Consider the following 21628-nt stretch of genomic DNA (forward strand, 5'->3'; position numbering starts at 1 on the left):
CAATGTGGTGACAATTTTTGATTGGTCCCGCCATATGTTTCAGCCGAGTTAGTGAGAGTGAGACAAGCTATAAGTGGGAGCGAGACAAAGCTATAACGGTGTTCTAATTCTTATTGTAGGAACTCTAGTTAAAACATAACGTAATTTTTAACAGATTCATGAATTTTATCCAGCTAATTATTTGTTTTATCTGTTTTCAGGTGAGTACAAACGATCCACACACACACACACACCGGCAGCCCGGACCAATTTATTATTTATGATGAAATGGTTAATGTCGAAAACAGCTCCTGGCAAAACGAACGCGGTAATTAAAATATATGACAGTATAAATACTGTATTTTATATAATGTAACAGTGAAATGGGAATGTTTTTCTTCTCCTCGTATCTTGTTTACTTTTCGCTGTTTTTCCTTCGAACTGCACTTTATGATTGTAGTATTACTTCCCCGACAATCATTCTTGGCAACGGAACCGTAAACTTGTAACATCAATTTATAACGCGAGTCGCTAAATCAACTAATCGTAATCGCATCACGTCACGATCATTATGAGCACATGTTTATTACATGCGCTAATTACATGCATTACGAGTCGACCGTAAGTTCGCGAGGCGAAAAGCGGCCCCGAGGGCATCATTTTCCCGTCATTGAGCTCTCGCTGTTGCAGCGATAATTTGCATTTTCCTCGGCATTAAGGTAATCGTTTGATCGTGAAGTATGAAGGCGATTAATTATCACCTGGTCAAATAAATCGGTCTTATCTTATCTTATCGATCTTATACGAACCGTACGAAAGCCAAATCTAACCGTTTCTCTGTCGCAATGAAAAACAGTTAGATTCAACGAGCGTGAATTAATTACCGCGCGCTTACAATTAGTCGTTGTTTTGCTCGCGCCTTATCAAAGCGACGCGACGAGTTTTCTGCGCACATGTTAAACACGCGCATACTAAACGGCCGACGGTGGCGAACAAAGTAAAACGGTGGTGCGTAAAATGGGCGTTACGGCGGTCGGCGAAACGAGGAGATGTAAAAAATGCGGGGAAACATCGTAAAGAAGAAGCGTAGATTTAAACAATTAATGGCGCTCCCATTAGTCGAGATAATCTTTTTCCAATCCGCGGGTGTACTGGTTAATTCTCGCTGCGCGCGCGGATTAGCAATGTCGGCAAGCGGAACTGTGAATTGTTCAGTTTTATAGCGCCGAACGTCCTCTAGTCCTCCGGTGTTGCCTCCTTCCTTTGCTATACGAGATGGTTTTGTTAAAGGTGTATCCGGCGCGGTCGATAGTTGAAAAAGGAGCGTATATAAAGGAGAATATATATTTTATCGGAGCAATTTAACGACGCTCCTGCTTGGCCTTTATAATAATAAGCGTCCTTTTAATAATGAATGAACCGAGAAAATTGCCTCTGTCGTTATCAACGAAGACTCTCTGGCTCTCTGCTGCCTCGCGGACGCTTTTAGTTCGGCACGAAATAGTTAACGGTGCAAAAATATTTTATGCGCCGTATATATATATGTACCTATGTATAAACGAGGATAATAGGTCTTGATTTTTTAAGAATGTCAAAAAAGTTTCAAAAAAGACTTATTCGATATGCGTTACCACTGATATAACTAACATTATTAATGCATAATATGTATTAAAATTGCACGTGAAGCTGACACACGTGAAAACTTATAAATTTTGAGAGATTTTGACTTTATTTTTAACGGTTCCCGATAGGTTGAACGAGAAGAGCTTCACAAACATATTACATTGCGCTTAAATTCTATATCGAACATCAGCGGTTAAAAGTATGTCGCGCGCAATAAAGGGCTTGTTCAATTTGTTCCATCATGGCGCGTACAACTATACACAGACATATTCCATCTCTTGAAATTTTCAAACCTTTTCCGCGCGGCTTTATACACGATATTGCCCACGAAAATGGCGCCCATATCTCGAGACGGTCTTAAATAAAGGATACGGTAACCGTGCCGACAAATCTACGGCAAAGTTGTTGTTCCGTTGCTCCATAAATTCTATAAAGCCAAGACGTGAGGACCAAAGGAAGCGATGATGATTTTCATATCGTCGGAAATTACCTAAATAGCATGCCGTTTTAAAAGCGTCCGCTTTGAAAAGCTGCCCGTAAATAATGTCAAGTGGAAACGTCTCGCAGACAAAAAAACGCAACGTGCAACTTTTATTTCACCGTGTTATATTTAAATATCGAACGCGCGCGCGATTAGTTGAGCTAAAAAACGCGATAATACGCTAGTCCTTTTATTTTTCTGAACGATTGCATAGTTTTCCAAGTTCTGTTTTATCTCCGTTATACATTTTGCAGTATGTCTTTTTCTTTTATTGTATCCGAGTTTCGCCTGGCAAAATTTAGACTCGACCATGTTAATTCAAGTCGATCAGTCTTTTTTTTTCTTCCAAGATTTATCCTGAACTTTGGATAGGGTCTTCAGCGCGTGGAAGGATCCACCCTGATTTACTCGCTCGAAGGTCTTCCGCTTTCGGAGGAAATTTCCTCTACAACGATTTTACTTCGTTCAAGGTTTCCTTCATTCGTTCTTGCTCAACGATCTTCTCTCCCGAGTCGGCTTATTGCTCTCACAATCACGGTTCTTATTGTTCCTCTACAGTATGCACAATTAAGTACGACTTTCCCGATTTTCCTTTCGTCCACTCTCGTTATACCGTATCACGGGATTTTTTCTTTAATTTTACGCTTTTTTAGATAATATATTCGCTATCGATCGAGCTACACGGATTTCAAGGATAATACAGCCGGAGTATTACGTATACAAGTCTTCCCCCGATCGTCCCGAAAGAGAGTTAATTTCAACATCCCCGTGTCAGTCGTGCTTCGCCTGACTTCATCCAAAAGGTGGCGGCGCGGCGGTCTGCGAGTTTCACGCGAGGTGGATCACCGAAGCTATTATACAGCGTCTGATCCCCGCTTTAAGCTCGCGGATGTAATCGCGGGAAATGGGCAATGGCGGAGGCTTGATCTGATAATCGGCGCCGCGGGTCTGTGGGTTCGTGCACGCCCGAGTCCACGTCCGTGCGCGCTCCCCCGCTACACGTTTCGTCTATACGTCCGTGCTCCTGTAACGTGGCGGAAGTGCCGCCTCGCGAGCGCACGATAATTGCCACGTGGAAACGTCAGTTCGTTTCGGGGCACACACGCGCGCGCGCGGCTATTACGTGTACGAAGCGTATTTTTTCATCTCGGGGGAGTCCGCCTGGTTTGCGAGCGGCAAGTGACCGCGAACGAGAAATTACAACGTGCTCGCCGCGTCGCAAACGAAAAGTTTTGCGTGTGTTTGTGAAATAAAACGTCCCGCCCCCCTTCCCCTCCAATATATAGATAGGATGTTCCTTTGATCGTTGCGCGCGGCAACTATTGTGCGGCTACGAGGCCATTGTGTCGTTCTCGGTAGCGTGATTTTTCGCCCGCAAATAAAATTTGTCGGTATTCCGTTCACGTCGCGCATGCAAATCATCCTGGCGACAAAGGTAATGTCTTCTCTTTACGTTGGATCAGTTTCTTGACGAATAAAAATCGCGCCCCCGCGCCGACGCGACGGACGCACGGCGGCGCTCGCTCGGTGTTCCGGGCGTTTTCACGCTTCCGGGAAAATGTGAGTCACGCAGCGATCGCGTAAGCGCCCGGTATTTTCGTAAATGCCCCACTTCCTATCCTCCCCGCGAAATCCACTTTCCCGCGTTACGTCGATCACGTTCGCTCCAATCGCGCAGGGTTTAATCGCGCATCCATTATTGTTTCCGAAATCCTTCGAACGGGTTCTGAAATCCTTTTCGCCCACCAGCGGCGCGGCGCAACCACGATGCGGCATTTTCGCGCGCGCGGTCCCCCATTATTCTTTTTCATACCCCGAGCGGTGGGGGCTTTTCGCAGCTAACCGCCGGCCGTTGCAAATAACAACATATTAATTTTACAGCATCGCGGCTCCGCCAACGCCGCCGACGTCCGTAAAGAATGGCGACGAATCTCAGTTTCTCCTCCCCATATCTCGTCGTCCCACGTGGCTCGTAAGGTAAAAAGAGCTATCGCAAAAATTCTACAACGAGAGAGATTCTCTTTTTACAAATCGCATTTTGTACATTTCCCGGCGTACTCGCGGATTTTTTTTTTGCTGAGAGAAAAATGAGATAAACAACGGAAAAGAGCAGCGCGAATACCAATGCGCGACAAAGTGCATCCCCCTTGCCTCCTCGTCCCCTTCATTTTTCTCCGACAGGTACTTTTAGCGAACATACCCGGAATTATGTGCACGCGGGATGCAAATGTCGACCCTTGTCCAGCCGCGTGTCCCGGGTGTTTCCGCTCCTCCGCCTCCTTCTCCCCCGCCGCTCTCGCGTGTACACACACGTGCACGTGTTGCTCCGACATTCCTGGATATCACGCTTCCTTTCGTGTCGGGGAAATAAAAGTGACGCGAGGGGTTAAAACAAGAGAGGCGATGCCGCTGCACGCGTGGCGTAAAAATAGAGGGTGTCGCGCCACGTCTGATGAAAGGGGCTGAAAGCTCTGACCCGTTAAGCCAGCCCCGCACGAGGTCACGGGGCGGTTATCTGCGTCTTAATGCTACGCTATTTAAGTAATCCATGAGATAACGATCTATCTCACCAAGCTGGTTAATGTCAGACTGACGCTGAGTATAACAGCGGCCCCAAATGGTTGCGGCAACCATCATCCTGATGCGATGCGAGTGTAGAGGAAAAAGAAGCACGAAGAGAGAGCCTCTACCGTGAGATACCTTTTTAATTTTTATTAAGTTTGCAGTTTTTAAATTCTGTTGAAAGAGAGATCAAACGCACTTGCTGACTTACTGATAAATAAAGCGCCAAATTTGATTTTTTATTTCGATAAAATTCTCGAATCATTTAATTTTACGTAAAAGATGTATATTGATATTCATCGACATGACTGTATTGAAATTATTTAAATACTACAGAATTTTTCGTATTATTCGTATTTTAATACAATATATTAATAAATTTTTGAGTTATATGAAAAAATGTTTATTATTACGAATACGAATGAATATAAAGGTAGAAAAACCACCATTTCTGTATTTTATAAAATTATTTTACGACAAAATTGACTAATGAACATAGCTTTTTGGAGAGTCGCGTAAAAACGTGCGTGCAGACCGTGCTGTTTTTTAATAATGTTATCATAATGTATCGTGTTCAAAGCGCTGCGTCGTAACTTTAATTTTGCGAAAAGGTCCTGAATAATTCCTGCGGCATATATATTTACATCCACACTACGAATAACATCGCAAAATTTACAGAGATTTATGTGACGTATTGCGATTCAAACTGACTTGAGCGCTTAATTTTCAGCGGATAATACGGCAATTTAAAGTCGGTGTCCACGTGGCATTAGCTACCGATGTAAAATGGAAATGCGATCGGATGCAGGACGATATGTCGCTGCAATAAACGACGCCGATAAGCGACACGATTTTCAGGCGACGTCGTGTCTATTTCGCCACGGTTGTTACTTATGGCACACCATCTGTTTTAAATTTTCGAGTCCACGGCCGTAAAGAGAAGTCCAACCGTGTATTTATGTTGGAAATATATTTACGACTGTACATACACAACGTCGTACTTATGATTCGTTCCGAAAAGAAAAAAAAAGAATTGAGTTTTTCGCGACGCACAAGAATGGCGAGAAAACGAGAAACGCACCTACCGGACGGTATTTTCATTTGACTCCCTTTTCACGTCGCGAGCGTAGGAATATGTGCCGAGGGACGAAAAATGTTTCGCGGAGTACATACATACGCACCGTTTGCCGGTCGGTCTCGTTATCACGGAAAATGCGTAAAATTATAACGAGGGGCATGAATTTATTCGCTCTCGCCTGTGTATGCCACGAGATCCGACGAGAGAGAGAGAAAGAGGGATGAATCGTAGACACGGGTGTGCACGACAGTGGAAAAGGGTTTGAAAAGGGAAACTGCGCGCCGCTCGCCGAGGTCCGACGAGGACTGCGCTAAAGTTAGACGAGATGTGTACATACATGTGTAGAGCTAACGGGGAGAATCAGACAGATTCCTTTGAGGGCCTGTGATGAAACCCGAACTACGCGGAACCGGAACCCGCATGTACGCCGCGTTATCACAATCGAACTCTATCAAAAAGACGCGCGTTGCCCCGGCGCGCTGACCTCTCGACGTAAACGTCTCTTGCAGGGAAAGGGGCCGTTTTTCCGACCGCGCGGTAGTCGTGACACGTAATCGGTTGCTCGACCGCACTTGTGAGGACTCTCGATTGGACTATTTAAACCGAGGAATTATCGGAAAAAGGAGGTACAAAGGTATCCTCCTGCGCTCCGTGGACGCGAGATTACGGAATCGGCGGTACGGAACCCGTGGCATGGAAATGCGAGGTAAATGTGGGATCACGATCTTTTTCCTTCGCGCTTATGCGGGCGGGAAGAATAATGAGGCGGACGGTGTATCGACTGGTCTCTCTGGCTCCTGCGTGGTTAGTATAGGGAGAAAGAGAGAGAGAGAGAGAGAGAGAGAAAGAGAACAGAAAGAAAAACAAAAAGAAAGAAATGGTAGCAGCATTACGATGTAAAAGCTTCGTAGACAAATTACGGGAGTCGAGTGGCAAGCAGTTTGAGTTAGAGGCGCACGTGTAGACACGCGCGGCCAGAAATGCGGCGAACGGTGCTAAATATTAGAATAGAAAAGTGAGTGTTCCTTTGAGAGGGATGCGTCCTGATGAAACTTGAGCACGAAAAGCACGAATACCCTCCCACGGTCCCGTTCGTTCGTGCACTACACCCTACACCCGCCGCCATCGCTCGTTCGGCTAGCGTTTCCCTCTCATCCGGCGCGCCGCGTTATAAGTCAGTCGCGTAAATGTGTGCGCACGCGTGTATATGTGTATACGCACACATCGATGGATGCACCAACACGCGTCCGAATCGTCAAACGAGCGCGCGCGTGCAAAAGCGTGGTGGCTGCCCTAGAATTTCCGCAACGCGCGAGCACACACATAACCAAGCTCGACTGGCAAAGCGCCGTTGCTTACGAATCGATTAACGTAACTTACCCAGCGCCCGTACATCTACCGGAATGCTCTTTGTGCGCGTACATTTGTTGCGCCTGCAGGTTTGATACAATTGCGTCAAATATATGTATTTCCATATTAGATTTCTGTCGGTACGTTACGCGCGATGAAAATTTCTCCCTCGAATATATATATATCTCTCTCTCGGACGAGCGAACCGAGAGATCGTTTACCGCTGACGTGGTTTGTCAATTAACTCTCGTTCTCCCCTGTGTGTGCGTTAGAGATAACAACGTTGACATCTCGAACGTGATCGAAGGTGACAGAAACGACATTCGAGCCGATCCCACCGATTGCCTCGCCTCGATCCTACATATATTCGATATACGTATCGTTCACGTTTCGATGGGAAAATCTTATCGGTGGTACACCGAGAGACTTATCAGCCCTGTACAATCTCTCTTTCCCTCCCGGCTCCTGGTATATCTCGTGTATCCGATTCGTGTACCTTTTCCTAGGTTGGGGAAACCGCTCCCTCTTCGCGCGTGGTCGGGAAAGTATAGAGCAGCGTGCTAACGGCGGCCTGTAATTATAAGTTCGCTCATTCTCTATCTCTCTCTTTCCGCAGCCTAGCTGGCGGCCCTATCATTCGGGGGTTACCTTTTGTACTTTGACTACTACCTCCGGCATTACCGGACCTACCACATCGCCGTCGGTCATCGTTGAACGCCACCATTGACCATTGACCAGACCATCGGAGGCCTCTTTGCGGGCAACGTGCAACCCGCGAAATAACACGATATACCATGCCCGATCGCGGGGGGTGGTGGCGGGGCGAGGCGAGGCGAGCCCACGGGGTGAAAGCGTGTTTCGGGTGGTTCAGATGCGCGCGACTGACGTGATGAAACAGCACACGGCGCGGCACCCGGCACGCATTTGAGCGCGAAAGAACACCACAACGATTACACGCCTATTAATCCGATCGCGCTTTGCGGCTTTTCGGCCGAAGCCCGTCGGGGCAAAGATTGAAAATAGTTCACTCTTTCTCTCTTTCTTTTTTCCCCGATCGCATTTTCATTGCACGGGCGGCGGAGTATGGTAACGTGATTCGTTTCTGATCGATCAATCCTGGTTGGTTTTGTGGCGAGCGCGAATAACATCGCTCGGGATGGACTTTTTAATCCCCGAGGTAAGAGAGACGTGATTGCAGCGTACTCGGAAGTTACGTCGCGCACGGGCGTAACAGAAATTGATAATAATTACGATCCACCTGGAATTTCTGCTCCTTGTGGAACTGTAAAGAGTTGAACGCGTTTCGCTCTGTCTATAGAATAATTATCGTCGGGTATCGGCGCTTAAATATGCCGTTGTATATCTCTGGTAAATTGCATCGACGATTCTCTAAGCGTAAGCTATGCGCTCTTCAATTTGTATAGTCTGGATAAAAATTGCTGGTCTCTGTAGCTTTTGCCTTCTTTTTTTTTATGCGCTCGCCTCTCTATCGGTACAGACTCGCACGAGTGGGGCGATAGTCAAGCGCGACAAAGCACAAAAGGAATCCACGATGATTGCGCAAGTTATTTAATCTCGTTACGAACGTTACATTTTTTACCGTTATCTCTTCGTTTTAAAGAGCAAATTCAACAAATTGCGTACGTACGTGTTTTCAAGAGCTCGCACTGTTTATTTCCATTTCGCGTTAGTTGTAATGTTTCAGTAACGCATATCGTACGCGATGAGGGGTATCGAGACACCATTGAAGTTCTGATTAACAGTATAATCCGATCACTCTTAATGGTATGGACATTCGATAACATTGTACGGTAATAAATTCCTGATCGCTCAACTCGATAATCGCTTTTGAAACTTTCATTATTTTATTCGCGGGCATGTAAATAAGCTCGTTACAGTCGTCACAAGTACGGCGGGTGGAAATGGCGCGACACGCGGTAGCCATTCATAAAATATTGATGAAAATGCTATATTCAATACAGTTCGGAACTGATCCCGATCCCAATGCCGGGGGGAATACAAAAGGAATTCGCTATGGTGCTTTATCGAGGAGCTTTGTTACGAGCCATTACCCTTTTCTCTTTTATCGCCGCTACAAAATTACGTCTTACGCTCGCTCGCGAAAAATTCTCTCGTTTCCGCTTGTGTAGCCTATATATACGACTTTTATTTTATATAAAAGCGATTTTACCATCCGCCGCCCGTCGCGCGTGTGTCGCCCGCGGCACTATTTATCGAACTTTTAACGTCAATTCGCCCGTGATCATTATACCGGTCACAATAAGGCGACGCTCCTTTTGTACCCGCGACATAATGGACAATCGGCCGCGGGCGAGGAGTTATCAATGAAGATAACATCCGTCGCGATAAATCGAGCCGTGTGTCCGTGCGGAAGAAGCGCGGAAAGCGGTTAAAGTTTAACGCGTTAATTCTCCCGACAATAAAACGACATCGACGTTTTAATTAGAGCAACCGTGGTATTGAACGGCGTGGGATGCTTATAAGTAGGAGCGACTTAAGCCGCGCGCATCGTTATTTTCCACTTTCTCTCAATTTCGTGCTGTTTTCTCGAGCCGACCCGCTTTCAATTAACCGCAATTTCGAGCGAGATCTGCGTTTAACGAGCCGCCGGGCCGCTCGCAAAACAATATACGACAGTCGCGCGACATCGCGCCGCGCCGCGTCGCGTCGAGGGCGTCGCGTCGCGTTTCGCGTCCGATAAAGCTGATCGAGCGAGTTAAAGAGACAGGCGGAATGTGACCGCGCATTCAACTTCGTTAAGACGTCAACTACCCGCATTTTTTCCGTAGTCGTCTCTCGCTTCTCGCATCCCTCGCGATCGAAACGACGCGCGTTCTTGGGTGGCATCGATCGTCACCGATTCGTATACTGCAGCTCATCGAAAATTGCATCCTCATCGGGCGTGATAAATGGGAGTCGCGTCACGCTACGCGAGTACTTAAGAGGCGCATCCGTAACGATCATTGACACGAAGCGCGGCGCGGCGAAGATAAGATAGAAAACGGACGTAAATAGAATTGATGGCGGCGGAACTTTCGATTTTTGAGAGCGTGGCGTCTCGAGGGGCGCCGCGCGCGAGAGTCCGTTTATGACTGGTGCGAGTAGATATGATCGATCGATACGCAAGCGCGTGCATCTCGATGCGTTTTCTATTTTATTTAGATCACCGCCGCAATCGATCGTCCGTATAATACTTCCGCTCCGCTATTTGCGGAACGTAAATATTACGGCACTTATTTCGCGCATTTGCAACGTTAATGCCCACCGACGTCGTTCGACATTATTGTGGGTATACGCCGCTGGACTCGCGTAACAATTTTCTGAGCGACTACTCGGCGAGTTATTAATTATTCCGCGCGGCTGTTCTTCGCAAGGAGATAGCCGTTCGTTCGCGCGCGCGCGCGCGCGCGAGGAATACAGCGCAACTTGAGAATTTCAATTACTACCCGCAGAACTTACAATTAGCCTCGCGACTATAGCCGCGCACGGTCGATCCGCGCGCGGTTCGTAAGTGGGATGTACCAAGCGCCTACGTATTTGTAACGATTATATGCGGCGCTCGCAGTCGATACGCTGCGGTTGTACACGGGGTGGTCTCTGGAATGGAGTTCCATCAACAGCGAGCCCTCGTTTTCGCCCGTAAAGACTCGAATTGGCTAAAAACCAGAAATTCTCTAGAATCTTGAAAATATCAAGAATATCAAGAAAATGTTTTCTCACACGTGTTTCTGAAACGTAAAAAAAAAATCTTGAAAACCGTTTTCTACGTCCGTATATATGAAGGAAATGGCGCACTGCGAAATAATAACGCGTAAGGTGTCGTAAGAAAAAAGAAATATTTTTAAAACGTTCACGCGGGAGATATTTGCGAATTTTGCTTCGAGATTTTCGTCATATATTTGAGATGATTCGTCTCGAATCACCGGTAGCTCATAATATGAGAGGACTATACGAAGTTTCGCTCGGGATAAAAGTTTCCACGTAAAGTTGCGCGTGTAATTTTTAAAGCGAGAGCTTTCGCCACCCGTGTGCATTTCTCTCCATCCTTCACTTCATTATCATCCCGCTCTCGCTTTGTACGAGGTAGTCGAGACCCAGTTACGTTGCGTTCAATCTGCCGGCTCGCGGATCCGGCATATCAATCCGGAATGGGGCGCATGAGGGACGTTGGTGCACCGACTGAAGGATCTCGCACCGTAATTTCGCGGATGAGCGAAGCGCAAGGGCGAGATCTCCAGCTGGATAGGACGTTGGTTTACGAGTCGCTCGGTAGATTTGTCCCGGGCCTGCAGATACGGTTACGTAGGCCGACGGTATAAATGCCGTGAGGACGGAACGAGCGAGGGGCCGCATAGATATAACCGTATATCATTGTTTCCTGAAACTTCCGGGAGCTCCTGGCACGTCCTGCCGCGTGATTTCAGAACGCGGGCATCGTTCACGTGTTTTACCTACGCCCGCACGCCGCCGAACGAGAACTCGGCCGTGGTATCGCGATTAAAATGCGCTTTTATGACGGCACGAATGAGCTTCGCGTGCCGGCCCTTCGTCCTCGCATTGGACAACGCTGGGAGAATAACGCGCGCACGAAATAAAATGGAAATTTCTTTCGCCTTCTTCCGGCATCGCACCTCTGCCACCCTCTCCACGGTGTATGTGTGCGACGTTCGGTTCTTTCGTCATCACAAATCTCGAAACGGTTCTTACACGAAAGTACCCGGGGATGGGGGGAGGGGAGCGGGGCGGGAGAAGCTCGAGGGTGGCTCTCGTAATCTCCTTTCGTTATAGCTGCAAAGCTCCAATGGGTCGTTAAGTCCTCCCCATTGCGAGCGTCGGCCCGATAGTTTTAGCTATGTATAAAAGAGAAGTCAGCTGCCGGTGACAATTAAAAGGCTCCTTTTGCGGCGCGACGCGGCTGCGACACGCAGCTTTCAGCTGCGGGATTTCGTTTGTGCGCCGGGAGGGCGCGAAAAAAAGCTTGCCGTAATTATCGAAACATTGGACGTGCCGCGCATAAAAGATGGTTTTCAATTACTCGGTAACTAGAAATCCGGTCTGCCGCGCGGCTCGCTCCAAAAACACAGGACACCGGCCGCTTTGAACTGGAAACCGGGACGACGCCACAGAGAGGGATGATATTCTTTTTTCCCCCGGTGATATACGGTCAAAGTGTTGCGATAGGAACGCGTCGAATTTTCCACGACGAAATCTCTCCCTGGGTATTGAGCAAGTGTTACGATGCGCACACAATACTTTGAATATCATACGCGTTTTCGTTCGTTTCAAAAAGGCTGTTCGGAGGGGATGGCTAAAGGAACGAAGAAACCTAAGCCTCTTATCCTCTGAGCTTAATTCGACTCGTAATCCCTCGGCAGTGAGTCCGGACGTAAAGTCCGTTGGCAGCTTGCGAATGAACATGGACGGTGGAAGTTTCTTCGTCCTTAAGACCCGTCGAATGCGGCGCGCGCAAGTAATAGGTGCGCGGTCGGGATAATACTACTTCGCGTCTTCGCTAATGGCACAGAAGTCGGGGGAGGTCCCTTTCAGTCCCGTTTGCAAAGTCTATTTTTAATCAGGCTCAAGGTTAAGGCTTAAAGCATATTAAAATGATCCGCCGCCTTGTTCGCCCGCGAAAATTGCCTCGTTCAATTATGAATTCCGTGGAGGAGGAGGAGGCGACATCACTTGCCCATAGTAAGTTATTATTAGATTATTTATCGCGAGCGTCTCCGCGAGAGCGTTGAATACAAAAGACCTCTTTGTTTGCGCCGTGAAATATTGATCGCTCTGACAGACTAGATACGGGATCGATCTTGATACGTTTTCGCATTCGTACATATTCAAATATAACACGTTCGGCCTTCAATATATACGCCACGTATGTATCGGTCGGCGTCGCGCGAGAAAACGACCGAGATTTCGTCCCTTTTCTCCCGATATAACGAGACTCTTAAAATTATTCAAGCTGAACGCGAATAGAAGCCGCGCTCGTGGAGGGGTTCCTTTATCTGCAACCGGCGTAAAACGCGAGCTCGAAACTAACATCGCGGATTCGATCGGAGGCTCGTATTTTCGCGCGCGGTATCCGGTGATAAAAACGCCGTGTGCCGAACGTAATCTTTATAGCGCGACTCGCGTCGAGACTATGGAGAGTAGTGTTTGGTCTTCGGACGGAAGCCGCTCGATACGATCGGGCGGGGATCGAACAATACGAGCAGAAGGCGGAAGAATATCGGAAAACGAGCGCCATCGGGGGGTCGCGCGTACTTTTGTGTTCGCCCGACATAGACGTGGAGCGAAATCGCGATCAAGCGCTCGGGGTCTTCCTTTCTGTACGCTGCAACGAGAAAAAAGCGAGGTAAACCGTCGGTGTGTGTTCTCTTTTGCGGCTTCCGCGTGTGTAATAAAACGGATAAGGGGAAAATGTGGTTATATGAAATTTAATTATGGTCTACCAACACGCGTTATGTTGAAACAACACCGTCGTAAGTATGAATTTTAATTGCCAATAGAATCATTCCCGCGACGATCGTGTTCGAGCGAAAAGTTTCATTGTTGATATCCACTCTCTACCGAGTCATATCGTAAAATAGACGATGATGAATAACTAATCCGGCGTATTTAATGGAGACAGTGATGACCTGCATTATATTAAATAAATAAATTTTAATTTGAACAGACTGATAAGAAAAATGTTGTTTTGAGTAAGAAAGCAATAACATACTGGATAATTCATCGTTCATTAATATACGGATGGCAAAAGAAAAAAAAAGATTGTTGATCGCTCATCTGCCGACATCAGACTAATGATAAATGAAGACAAATCCTACGGTAGTCGGCTACCAGTAGTTCGTGCCGAGCGCGTCGTGATTCTCCCCGATTCCCCAGCGGTATTTCTCGACTGTCAGAAAAGCATCGATTTCGGGGAAATGGATCCTCCCCCGCCTCCTTCTCCAATGAAAATATCATAAGCCGTGAGTTTCCTTGCTCCGAATATTCGGCCGCGGCATCGGCCAAAACGAGGATAATCGATATGCTTTATCATGCTGAATTATTCAAGCCTTACTCGGCTTATCTCACTTTTGGCATTGGCCGAACCGGGGGGTGGTCCGGAAGAAAAGTTTGATACCCGCGCGAATGTATCGCTAGCGTGCGCCGCGTGGTCAGAATCGTACGTCATTCTCAGTATCGTAAATAGAAGCTTAATAATACTTCCTTCATTCTTATTGCATGCCACTTCTATACGGTATGCTTCTATAAGGTAAATGTACCAATGCCGGGACACTTAAGACAGGTATGTCTGCACACCTTTATCATTTTAATTTTTAAATATGTATAACGCGAATTAAAAATTAAAGATAAAAGTATAGTACAAGAAAGATATTTTTATCTTTGATTCTTTGATTTTAATTCACGTTATAACTTATTTAAGGACTAAAATGATAGAAATGTCTAGACATAGGTACAGGCATGTGTATAGGCATTGGTACATTTACCTTACTTTCAGAAAAGTTTCACGAAACAAAATGTAATTTTTGTTAATTAAAATGGATGTAAACGTTAAACCGAGCGAATTAACCTATGTAACTCGGCGATTTAAAATAAGTATAAGATTTAACATTTTATGCGTGATTTAAAAAACTGCGCGTGTTTAAAATTTTGATTTAAATAATAATTATTCTGTGAAGAAAAAAAAAACCCGTTTCTGCTTTTCTTTCTCTACTGAAAAACAGGAAGTATAAAGTTGCCGTGGACTGTTTTGTATTTCTTAGCAGCTATCATTCGCATACTTCCTGTTGATTTTATAAACAATTTTTATGCCAGTCGATTTCTGGCGCGTCAAAGCGGCTCACGGATTCATCCAGCAATCCCCGCATTCTCCGCTCAATTAACTTTTGCCGTTCCGGAAAAAAACAGATATCGGGAGTGAATTCCTATCGCTGTTTTTTGTCTTTTATGAAACTTATAATTCGCTAAAATCTACTTTGGAACTCGCAGTAACGATAAAATAACAAAGAAAAGGTCGAGCGTTGCTAAACTTATTAGAATATTTATTCTTATAAAGTTGACTAATTATATTTTAAGTACTAGAAAGAGTTCTTTTTATAAGTCAAGCATTGCATCGCTTAACAATACATTTTATGACTTGTGTTTAATATAGATCCGATTTCCAAGCATCAATATCTCGATCAATATTTAGTAAAACTGTTAATTACAAAACCGTACAATTATACTATGTGGATCAATTGGCGTATATATGCACGTTTATTATTAAAATTTATTCGTTAATGCCAAAAGAATGAATCGCACTATCAGTACAGCTTTCGCCGCTCGCGTCGTTTAAAATCCATTTACTCAGAGCGCAATATGATAACACTTTTTGAAAATAATGTACAGTCGTTTGAGGTAGAAATTATATCTACGCGATCTCACGCTAATTGCCAACCTCTACCGAGCTCTTCGCTTATTAAACCACCGGCGACGTCGTGCGCCAGCGAGACCGCGCTGGATAATTCATGAGCGTTGAAAACGCCGTCTGATTTACGTGGAAATTCGGACGACTCGCGAGGACAATTTGAGGATCGTAAATTCACCATTCGTAACGGCGTTCGAGACTTCGACGAGAAACAGTTTTTCTGGGCAAGACGGGGGCTCCGCGCGCGCGTACAACCCGGGCCGTCGGCGTCGCGTCGCCCTTGTCGTATCTCTTCCACACCCTCTGGGTGAACCCCTCCTTCCTGACGAGAGCGCGTGACTTCGGGAATTTTGGTTCCCCTGAGGAAACTACAGTCACTCTCGTCTCGTTCCTGCGCTCTCGGGACGGTCGTTTGGCTGAATAAATGATCGGCCGGGAAGTCATCTCGTTACTTACGGTGTTTCCCCGTCGGGGCTCGAGGGGGATTTCGTCGGTGGTGGCTGCGCGTCTGTTGAAACGAAGGGCTCGTAGCTCATCGCCTTCCGAAAATCATTCTCGCCTCTTATATCCGCGTTTCGCTCTTAATTCCCTCGGCTCGCGGCCGAGTCCTCGCCTCACCTCGCCTCGAATCGATCGGGCCGAAGTTATTGTCCGCACCGGTCGTCGCCGCACTTTAGCGTTTCCCTCGCGAGCACGAGGGACGATAAATTACGTTCTCGCGGGCCGCGGCGATAAATAATCGGACGCGCGGATGGCACTGCGGTAAGAACAATGTTCCCGGCGAGCCGGCAAGCGACTCGGGGACTTCGTGACTGTCACGAACACACGTACGGAGTTATCAGCGGTTAAAGTTCTCCGCGTTTCGTTAGGATACGGTGCGGGCTCGCATCGAGGATCAATCGCACGGTCGTCGATTCCGATTGCGGGCGGTAGGGCGGTCCAATTTGCCAACCTTAATTTCCTTCCACGTCGTCCTACAAATTGCAATCTTTCGCCACGTGCCGGCCGCTGCTTGAGCACGCACTTTCGTGCGTGGGGTTCGTTTGTTCGGCGAATGGGACTAATTTCCGGTTTCCCGGTCATTTCATAAGGGCGTTGTCGTAGCGCCGAGGTACAAGGAGGAAGGCGATTGGGGAGAACATGCGCGCAAAGATTGAGAAAAATTAGCCGGACGTTTTCTTTTCGTTCTTTCCGACAGAGAGAAAAAGAGAGAGAGAGAGGGGGGGAGGTGAATGAGGAGAGAAGAGAAGGCGAGCGGGAATCGAGCTGCCGCTGCTTAATCCTCGGCGAGAGTTCTTTTGTACAACGACTACTTCCGCCGGATGAGACGTTCCTTGAAAGTAATCCGAGAAATGCAGCTGTGTGAGTGAGAGAGCGCCGGAAGATCTTAAATACATCTGCAGTCGCGTAATTGATGGATTAAATCGCGGGCTATCGCGAACTCGCCGCGACCGTACGACGTCGTAGATACATATAATACGTACGCATCGAATTAGCTTACTCGCCGCTTCGCCGTCTTCCGCTGATAGGCAAAGTTATTTAATCGCTCTCTCGGCCCCGGCGATGTCAACGGCGAGACCATCGGATTACAACAACGGCGAGAGTCGTCGGGCGTATTACGCGCTTAATAAACCGCGCATCACGGCGCGATTTATAGACGTTTTCTGGTAATTATCCGACGGACGATATCGCTAGGGTTATGGTCCCTTTTAACGTCGGGCGTAAATCTCCTAAGCGCGGATACGCGATGTACGAGGGTCTGCGGGTTTACGAGGTACGAGCAGATGCAGGTATCCCGCGTTCGAATTAAAAATAAATCGAGTGGCTTCCTTCGGGGGACTCTCGCCGTCTCTTGAAATAGACTCGCTGTGGGGACGAATGTATATATACATCAAATCCCGATGAAAGTGACCTGTTGGTTAAATTTCTTCGCGTCAATCGCGACTAACAATAAAAATTGCATAGGTAAATTAGTAATTTTTTTTTCTTTCTGGCATTTCTGCGAAAGAAAAATGCAACGTTTTACAGTTTTATTCGTCTTTTATTTTGTCGTGCGTTATATAAATATTTGCGAATTATTTGCGGATTAATAGTGAATTGATTAACTATTTAAATAAAGTGATAACTAATTAAATGATTTTACATATCTGTGTAATTGATTAAATAAATTTACATGTTTAATTAAATGAATCGATATATATTATATTTGTGATTATATTTTTGATCAATAAAATTGGGTCAATACGAATCGCAAATAAGCACAGATATCCGTGCGATATCGTTGTTTGGTTTTCTTTTTTTTTCTATTTTTCTTCTTGAATATTGTATAAGAAAGGAGACAATTTTATTTAGTTCATAAACAGCAGTTGACTGATGAAGAAGAGATCGGAACAGAGATAATTCGGAAGATTATATCTGGGAAATACTACAAAAAAATAAGATCTTTATAAAAGTGTACACGATTATTGTATCGCACACATGCGGTTCATTCGTACCTCATTAATTAGAGTGTTCTACAAATTATCTAATTATATAATTCCAATTATATTTTACCTTTTCCTTGTTCTCTGTCGTAATTTCAACACGCGTTCCAAGTTCACCGAGTTATTTAAATACCACGCAGTAACAAGGAAACATTCACCATCCGCCGGCTCTACTTCCGCCTTAAGCGCGCCTTAGTCCGCCGTGTTAGGTAGATCCATAAATATCTTCATACGGGCAGGTGCATCGAAGCGCCGTGTACGTTGCCAAACACGGACGACGGATTCGTAGAATCATGAAGCTGTACAGCTCTGCGTCGCCTGTAAAAATCCCATGGGTGGTAAAGCTACGTTTATTACTGCGTCGCGTTTATGATTTTTATACCCACGAAGTATCCCGAGGCGGCTGACCGCAGTAAAATTGAGACAGGAAGGGAGAGAGAGAGAGAAAGAGAGAGGGCATCTTAACGCCAGTTTGTGATGCAATCTATAACGGAGTAATACCCCTCCTTCTTCGTCGAATCGTGGCGACGATTTTATTTCCTCCTCGTCGGTGTCTCGTAGCTTTCTCTATTTTTACGCGTCTCTCGTCGAATTCTTTTAACACGGCTCCTTTCTCGAAGCGTTGCAGGCACGCGTGCGACTTAGCCGAAATCCGAAGCCCTGTAACATTGTGATGGATAAAGTGCTGTTTAATATCTTTGTTACAAATGCGCTTTCTACAGCGAATTATTTTACAGTATATATTTTCCCCGCTACCTTCCGTGCACGTCCATTCGTTTTAAAAGTATTTTGCATCGAAGAAAATATTTATTACTCGCGTCTGATGATTATCTTGAAATGCTTTTGTTAATACTATACGTGATGTATTAAAACGCTTTCGAGTTATAAAGTTATTAAAATGCAGTCAACACGTTTTTATTCATTCTGCCGTAATATTGAGGATAATGAAGATACAAAGAAAGGAATTAGAGTAAAATACATTTTCTACATTTTTAGATATCCTACGGTAACAGTTCGCACAACGGTAGGTTAATCGCACCATGGCTCACACTGAATCGTGTAATTATCGCATAATATATAGAATAATTTCGGTCTGATTAAGTCCAATGGAACTTACAATACCGGCCGTACGTAAAAATTAAGAGTTAAATTGCCTTATGCACGATGTGAAAAACATGCGGGTATAATTCTCCTCTTCTTTTTATCGTGTTTTATCTGTATTTTTCAGTAAAGCCGCAAGCATATGTGTAGACGGAAATATTATATTACTAAATCTCACCTCCTCGCGCCGCGGTTGATTGCATCTCGTATCGCGAGACGTTACGCCCGTTTTTCCTTGTACCCTGGCTTTTATATCCGACGTAACTTTTCTTCATCGTCCCGCGGGATGCATCATTCTTTCATTTGCAAGGTACCTATTCGGCGGCTGTGTTATCGCGCCGGCTGTAACCGCTCGAACGGGCCCGAAATTTACGGCCGCGCCTCCCTATTTCGCGAATCGCATTATGTTATCGTTTGGATTCGACACGTACACGCGTCCCGGGATATTCCTAACTAGTCCCGGTGCCGACTGGAAGAGACGGAAAAAAGTTTAGCCCAGTTTCGGCGATGGGTATTTTGGCTCCGTGACAACGGTCCTCGTCCCCTCGGTACTTTCTACTTCCGCAACTCGGACCGCCAAACGCGGGACAACTTTCGTTGTTGGGGAGATAGCGAACTTCGCGATTAACGATTTCGTTGGAGAATTCACGAATCCTATCGTCAGAAGCGAATCGGAAGGATGGGACGGAATCGGTCGCGAACGAGTGGAAAATTCAACTGTCAGAAAAAATATTTTCTAGCCGGCAGACGTGGCCGCTCCGTTTTCACCGCAACTTCGTGCCGTTCTTGTTTATTTTTTTGTTTTTCGCTGCGCTTTATTGAAATCGTCGCAATGTTGCGGAATAAAAATTTTTGCCGCTCCACTTTTGCAGAATCGCTCTGCGGGATTAATAATGCCCGAATAATTTCTTTCCCTTTTTAATAAATATCAGATACACTGTTAATGCGCGTACAACAATCGATGCTTTCATTCTTCCGTACGCTTTGTGAGATATTCTCGTATTCGCATCTTTCTCTTTATTATTATGCTTGATTGCGCTTTGTTATGTATTTGTCTTTGCCGCTACGAATCGTGCTTGTCTCTAACAAGCTTTGTAACGCGAAATCCGTCGAACGGTGTCTACAATTTTGCTTCCGATTGTAGTTTTCGTAATTTCTCTATACATATGTTCGCCCTGTTCGCAGCACGGTCTAGGTTTCTTTTATCGCGAGGTGTATAATCTCCCTTTCTCGTCATGCTCAGGTATGTCTTCGGTTTGTATGCTTTCTATTCACAGCCGGTGTTATCTAGGAAGATTATATCAAAGCAAGAGTCTCGATTATACCGTCGCACCTGACCCCCTATGCGCCTCGATTCCTCAAGGCCAAGTTAAAGCTGTATATTCGACGTTTGCCGCGGAATTTTATTATTTTAGCCTCCAGGGTCGATTCCATAAATCCGGGGATGAAGAGCCACGGCACGCGAACCTCCCTCGCTGATCTCTTCGAGTTTGCACTTCTACTTTCGCGCCTCCGCCCTGTAAAACAAGGTTCCAATCAAATTTCCAGTTTCTTTTCAACCCGAGAATGTTAATGCCATTCAACTCAAGCACTACCGTAATTCTATGTACATTTGCTTTCATAATCATTTTCTGCGGATTAAACATAAACTGTCGAAACTTTATGTCATTTTTGTCTAAAGCAAACAAATATGATTGTGAATTTATTTTCGAAAGGTTTTAAGGATATTTTTTATCTGAATACATTCTTTCCACCTGTCTACTTTCCCATCATATACTTCCGTTCTCAACGTATCTTACTTTGTTAACGCGCGGTAGAATCATCCGGAAAGCGGCGGTATAATCGAGACTTAACGGCCCATGAAATCAAACGGATCACGAAAGGTCGATGACGGCGGCGTGGGAACCGGTAATGACGCGCGCGGATTTACCGAAAAATATAAACGCCGTCACGGACGGCGAAAAAAAATTATAATATAGAGCGGACGGGGATTTGCGGGCGAAATGTCGGTTTTTACGATTACGAGCTTTCTTACGGAAAAGTACCGAGGAAGAAAACGTCTCCGAGTGTTGTGTCTCTGATTGACGAGTGGATATAAAAGAACGTACCTAACTGGACGGGTAGTGGTCGCGCCCATTAGTTAAAGGTGGTTGGTACGGGTTGGTTGAGGGAGGCGCGCACACACAGGGATGAAAGAGAGAGAGCGAGAGAGAGAGAGAGAAAGGAGAACGGACAGAGCGGAGTATAATGGCGGGGTTAACGAATGGTCGCGAACGACCGCAATTGAGTTCTAAATTTAACTTGGTGGTAGAGGTGGATTCGCCATTTCTGCGATTTCACGGGAGTGCCCGATCCGATTCAATCCGAACTCCGCTTCTCAGAAATCTCGTGGACCATCAAACTACTTATTCCCCATTCCGGCGTGGCCCGGCCGCGGCGCGGCTCGCTCGCCGTCAGACAATGGTTTGGCGGGTACGATCGATCTTATTATTCGCCGTTAGGCGGACGATTATTATTCGCCCAAGTATCGAGCG

The 21628-nt window shown here is 45.9% G+C and overlaps 1 protein-coding gene and 1 long non-coding RNA gene across 3 annotated transcripts in view; one reads left to right on the forward strand and one right to left on the reverse strand.

Annotated features, from left to right (window-relative positions):
* The window catches only part of LOC112461971 (DE-cadherin), a 118560-nt gene that overhangs the window by 63353 nt on the left and 33579 nt on the right, over positions 1–21628 (forward strand). The window lies entirely within an intron of this gene.
* On the reverse strand, positions 17683–18642 carry LOC112461973. The gene is made up of 3 exons (XR_003041609.1): positions 18380–18642; positions 18064–18311; positions 17683–17935 (listed from the first exon to the last, which is right to left on the reverse strand). It is a non-coding gene; the product is annotated as an uncharacterized LOC112461973 (long non-coding RNA).

Source organism: Temnothorax curvispinosus, unplaced genomic scaffold (genome assembly GCF_003070985.1).
Source record: "Temnothorax curvispinosus isolate PA1 unplaced genomic scaffold, ASM307098v1 QBEX01011923.1, whole genome shotgun sequence".
NCBI lineage: Eukaryota > Metazoa > Arthropoda > Insecta > Hymenoptera > Formicidae > Temnothorax > Temnothorax curvispinosus.